This window comes from Oncorhynchus nerka, linkage group LG3, assembly GCF_034236695.1.
Source record: "Oncorhynchus nerka isolate Pitt River linkage group LG3, Oner_Uvic_2.0, whole genome shotgun sequence".
Taxonomy (NCBI): Eukaryota; Metazoa; Chordata; class Actinopteri; order Salmoniformes; family Salmonidae; genus Oncorhynchus; species Oncorhynchus nerka.
In genome coordinates, this window is record NC_088398.1 from 6,985,411 (window position 1) to 6,991,410 (window position 6,000).

At 46.6% G+C, this 6,000-nt stretch overlaps 1 pseudogene; it reads left to right on the forward strand.

Moving 5' to 3' along the window:
• The window catches only part of LOC115142097 (atrophin-1-like), a 45,217-nt pseudogene extending 42,669 nt beyond the window's left edge, over nucleotides 1–2,548 (forward strand).
• The last annotated feature ends 3,452 nt before the right edge of the window (nucleotides 2,549–6,000 follow it).

Sequence of the window (6,000 nt, forward strand, 5' to 3'; positions counted from 1 at the left end):
CCTGTCTCCTCTTCTCCACTCCTCCTCTCTCCTGTCTCTCCCCTTCTCCACTCCTCTCACTTGTCTCACTCCTTCTCCACTCCTCCACTCACTTGTCTCTCCCTTCTCCACTCCTCCACTCACCTGTCTCTCCCCTTCTCCATTCCTCTCACTTGTCTCACTCCTTTTCCACTCCTCCACTCACTTGTCTCTCCCTTCTCCACTCCTCCTCTCACCTGTCTCTCCCCTTCTCCACTCCTCTCACTTGTCTCTCCCTTCTCCACTCCTCCACTCACCGGTCTCTCCTCTTCTCCACTCATCTGCCTCCTCTTCTCCACTCCTCCTCTCACCTGTCTCTCCCCTTCTCTCACTTGTCTCTCCCTTCTCCACTCCTCCACTCACCTGTCTCTCCTCTTCTCCACTCCTCCTCTCTCCTGTCTTCCCTTCTCCACTCCTCCACTCACCTGTCTCTCCTCTTCTCCACTCCTCCTCTCTCCTGTCTCTCCCCTTCTCCACTCCTCTCACTTGTCTCACTCCTTCTCCACTCCTCCACTCACTTGTCTCTCCCTTCTCCACTCCTCCACTCACCTGTCTCTCCCCTTCTCCACACCTCCTCTTACCTGTCTCCTCTTCTCACCTGTCTCTCCTCTTCTCCACTCCTCCTCTCTCCTGTCTCTCCCCTTCTCCACTCCTCTCACCTGTCTCACTCCTTCTCCACTCCTCCTCTCTCCTGTCTCTCCCCTTCTCCACTCCTCTCACTTGTCTCACTCCTTCTCCACTCCTCCTCTCTCCTGTCTCTCCCCTTCTCCACTCATCTCACTTGTCTCACTCCTTCTCCACTCCTCCTCTCTCCTGTCTCTCCCCTTCTCCTCTCACCTGTCTCCTCTTCTCCACACCTCCTCTCTCACCTGTCTCCTCTTCTCCACTCCTCCTCTCTCCTGTCTCTCCCCTTCTCCACTCCTCCTCTCACCTGTCTCCTCTTCTCCACTCCTCCTCTCACCTGTCTCCTCTTCTCCACACCTCCTCTCACCTGTCTCCTCTTCTCCACTCCTCCTCTCTCCTGTCTCTCCCCTTCTCCACTCCTCCTCTCACCTGTCTCCTCTTCTCCACTCCTCCTCTCACCTGTCTCCTCTTCTCCACTCCTCCTCTCTCCTGTCTCTCCCCTTCTCCACTCCTCCTCTCACCTGTCTCCTCTTCTCCACTCCTCCTCTCACCTGTCTCCTCTTCTCCACTCCTCCTCTCACCTGTCTCCTCTTCTCCACTCCTCCTCTCACCTGCCTCCTCTTCTCCACACCTCCTCTCACCTGTCTCCTCTTCTCCACACCTCCTCTCACCTGTCTCCTCTTCTCCACACCTCCTCTCACCTGTCTCCTCTTCTCCACTCCTCCTCTCTCCTGTCTCTCCTCTTCTCCACTCCTCCTCTTACCTGTCTCCTCTTCTCACCTGTCTCTCCTCTTCTCCCTTTCCTCTTCCCTTTTCCTTCCCCCTCCAGGAGCTCCGTTCCGTGAGCTGCCCCAGCCCTCCTCTCTGACAGGTTCCATGTCAGCGGCCCACCAGCTCCAGGCCATGCAGCAGGCCCAGAGCGCAGAGCTGCAGATCCAGAGACTGGCCCTGGAACAGCAGTGGATCCACCACCACCACCATCACTCCCTCACCCAGGACGAGTACTACAGGTAGCCTACTAATGGGACCAGGGGAGCTGGGTGAGGTGTGGGGAGACTGTGTCTGGTAGAGGTGGGGGGGGGGGGTGTATCATCCCTGACCCTGTCTCATACAGTCTCTTCTCTCTTCCTCAGCCACTTAAAGAAGGAAAGCGACAAGACCCTGTAAGGGAGGAAACAGAGAGGGGGAACAAGCCCACGGAAGACAAACCCAAAGGAGGAAGAAAGGAGAGAAATATCTGCAAAGGAAGACGAAAACAACAAAACAGAAGCACTAAGAACAATGAAGGAAGCATCAAACCATAGGAGCCTGAAGGGAAATGAACTGATTGCGAAACCAGATGAAAAAAAGGGAGAGAGGGATGAGAGGAGTGAAAACGTTGCTCACAGTCTGTGTTGTCTGTACTATACCATAGCCCCAGACTCTGGGCGCATCACAGCGTATGTTGTTCAACTCCAGTTTTGTATTGTGCCCTGTACAGTATACTAGGTGAGAGCAGCAATATAATGCAGTACAGTCTGGTGTAAATGACCTTATGCCAGGAAGAATGTGTACATGAGGCTCTCTTTTATGTCATTGCATGTAGCTAGGCGCTTATTCTGAACTGGTTGAACTCCTGGTTCTATTTTTAGTAATCGCCCTCTCTTTCCTAACGGACAGGTGGTGTATGAGTATGCATGAGACCAGCGATTAATGAGTGTCATATTATGTTAACCATTAGTTGTATTGTTATTATTATTCATGTCTGTTTGTTGATAATTCTATAATTCTATATACATATTATTTGTATTGTTATTTTATTACATTTTCATGGTATGGCGGTTTCTTTAGTTTTTTTAATTGTGAAATGAGATGCAAATGAAGGAAAAAGACAGAAGATAAACTACATCATTTTTGGGGGGAAATATATGGGTCTCTGATGTGGTTGTGTACAGTATGTTCTCTCCTCTCTCTCTCTCTCTACACAAACACGTGCATCTCTGTCTTGGTGTTTATATAAAACCCACATAGAACATACAGTACCAGTCAAAAGTTTGGACTCACCTAATCATTCAAGGGTTTTTCTTTATTTTTACAATTTTCTACATTGTAGAATAATAGTGAAGACATCAAAACTATGAAATAACACTTATGGAATGATGTAGTAACCAAAAAAAGTGCTAAACAAATCAAAAAACATATGTTATATTTGAGATTCTTCAAAGTAGCCACTCTTTGCCTTGATGACAGCTTTGCACACTCTTGGCATTCTCTCAACCAGCTTCATGAGGTAGTCACCTGGAATGCGCTTCAATTAACAGGTGTGCCTTGTTAAAAGTTCATTTGTGGAATTTCATTCCTTCTTAATGTGTTTGAGCCAATCAGTTGTGTTGTGACAAGGTAGGGGTGGTATACAGAAGATAGCCCTATTTGGTAAAAGACCAAGTCCATATTATGGCAAGGACAGCTCAAATAAGCAAAGAAAAATGACAGTCCATCATTACTTTAAGAAATGAAGGTCAGTCAATCCAAAAAATGTCAATAACTTTGAAAGTTTCTTCAAGTGCAATCGTAAAAACTATCAAGTGCTATGATGAAAGTGGCTCTGATGAGGACCAGGAAAGGAAGGGAAGACCCAGGGTTACCTCTGCTGCAGAGGTCCATTAGAGCTAACTGCACCTCAGATTGATCAGCATGGCTACCACAGCATTCTGCAGCGATACGCCATCCCATCTGGTTTGCGCTTAGTGGGATTATCATTTTTTTTTCATCAGGACAATGACTCAAAACACACCTCCAGACTGTGTAGGGGCTATTTGACCAAGAAGGATAGTGAAGGAGGAGAGTGAGTGCTGCATCAGATGACTACAATCACCTGACCTCAACCCAATTGAGAGGGTTTGGGATGAGTTGGACCACAGAGTGAAGGAAAAGCTGCCAACAAGTGCTCACCATATGTGGTGAACTCCTTTAAGGCAAAGCATTCCAGATGAAGCTGGTTGAGAGAATGCCAAGAGTACAAAGCAGTCATCAAGGAAAAGGGTGGCTACTTTGTAGAAATCTAAAATATATTTAGATTTGTTTAACACTTTTTTGGTTACTACATGATTCCATATGTGTTATTTCATAGTTTTGATGTCTTCACTATTTTTCTACAATGTAGAAAATATTTAAAAAATAAAGAAAAAAACTCTTGAATGACTAGGTGTGTTCAAACTTTATATAAAATTCCTCTCTTCTCCCTCACCCAACTGTCTCACTCCCTCTCTCCCTCTCTCTCTCCTTCACTCTCCCTTCCTCTCTCCCTCCCTCTCTCAGTCTCTCCTCCTGCCCTCTTCCTCTCCTCTCTCTCCTTCCCTCGCACCCCACCTTTCCCTTTCTCCCTCTCTCTTCTCCTCTCATCTTTCCTTCCCTCTCCTATCTCCCTCCCTCTCTCTCTCCTTCACTCTCCCTTCTCTCCCTTCCTCTCCCTCCCTCTCTCCTCCTGCCCTCTTCCTCTCCTCTCTCTCCTTCCCTCTCACCCCACCATTCCCTTTCTCCCTCTCTCTTCCCATCTCCTCTCATCTTTCCTTCCCTCTCCTCTCTCCCATCTCCCCTCCCTCTCTCCTCTCTTCTATCCCTCCCTCTCTCCTTCTCATCTCTCCTACACTCTCCCCCTCTCCTCTCCCCACCCTCTCTCCTTCCCTTTTCTCCCTCTCTCTGGGCGAGTGTAGCTAATAGTATACATATGTATGGGATGAGTGTGAGACATGAAAGTTGTGTAGCACCAGTGAGCACCATCCCTGTACAGCCAACATTCCAGACCACACTGTAAAAGAAAGAAGGAAACTAATAGGAGGAGCTGGAATCTTATGATTTATCGATGCAGTTAGAAGCTTAGGGCTGAAAGTTTTTGTAGGCTAAATGTGACAAATGCCTCTGTGCTGTTTAGACTACATGCTCCTATACTTTGTATTAATAATGTTTCAACCACAAATAGGCAACTTCATCCTCTTCATACAGTACATGTGATGGTGTGACTTACGATTCCCTCTTTATACCAAGTGAAGTTAAAACCATACAGTATTTACATGGTAATTGCATATGCAGCTGGACAGTGTGTTAACATGCTACGGTCTGACTGTTCACATAAAACTGTTTTACTTTGATCTCTATTTACAGTTAGAAACTGACAGTGTGGGTATTTGCCTTATAGTCTGTTTATAGTGCTGTATAGTCAGCCATGTTACCATTCAGAACAGCTACTGTACTCTGCATTAACCATAGGAATAACATGCATTCAACAAGAGTTCATTAGTAGTAAAGAAGTAAACAGAGGTATATTAGTGTCACAGTGTTTAACTGGCAAGTGCTATTAGCCTTCTCCTGCCCTCATGTTGAGCTGAGATATTCCATGGTAAGTTGGTTGTGTGGCGTTTAAAGTCACCTTAGATAAGTATGTCGGCAGCATTCTGTATTGTAGCATCTACAGGACGATCCTGAAATTCCATTCTGACATCACATCAGGGAGATATTCTTAAAGCCATCCTTCACCAGTGCGAGTGAGAAGGATGACGTCAAAGACATAGAAATAGGTTGCATAGAGTAAATAGATGTCATGGCCTGTCCATCATTGCAGCTTGGGTAACACACAGAAGTTCTACCAAACAAATTGTTACAGTGTAATTACCATTTTATCACGTAATATCTAAGAAAATTGTTATTTCTGTACCAGGCTTCTCTCGGCTTTCAATCAGGCAAGACTTTCTGTCAATGGTGCTGTCTGTTCTACCGGTAAGTGAACTACTTATGTGATCACAGAGCCATGGACTGACTGACAGGCTGCCTTGATTATATACTAATTGGAGTCACAGGCGTTTCTTGTTTTTGCCAATCTGGTGAAGTATTCTCAGTGTCAGTCAAAGGGGGAGGGCTCAGGCTGCATGACACTGAAATCTAATAACTACTAATAACTACTCCCTTAGTCATAGGAAAACACACATATAAACCCTCACTCATTAACTCACACAAGCTGAGAAATATGCTGACATGGTGCTCCATGTAATTAAGAACACAGACTCACTTGCACGTGCGCACACATAAAAACACACACACACACAGAGCCCTTTGTGTCTGAGAAAACCCGGAAGGCGACCAACACTACCTCCCAGACCAGCGACAGACACACATACCAGCGACAGGCAGAGAGACCAGCGACAGACACACATAGCAGCAACAGACACACATACCAGTGATAGGCACACATACCAGCGACAGGCAGACAGACCAGCGACAGGCAGACAGATCAGCGACAGGCAGACAGATCAGTGACAGACACACATATCAGCGACAGGCAGAGAGATCAGCGAGAGACACACATACCAGTGACAGGCACACATA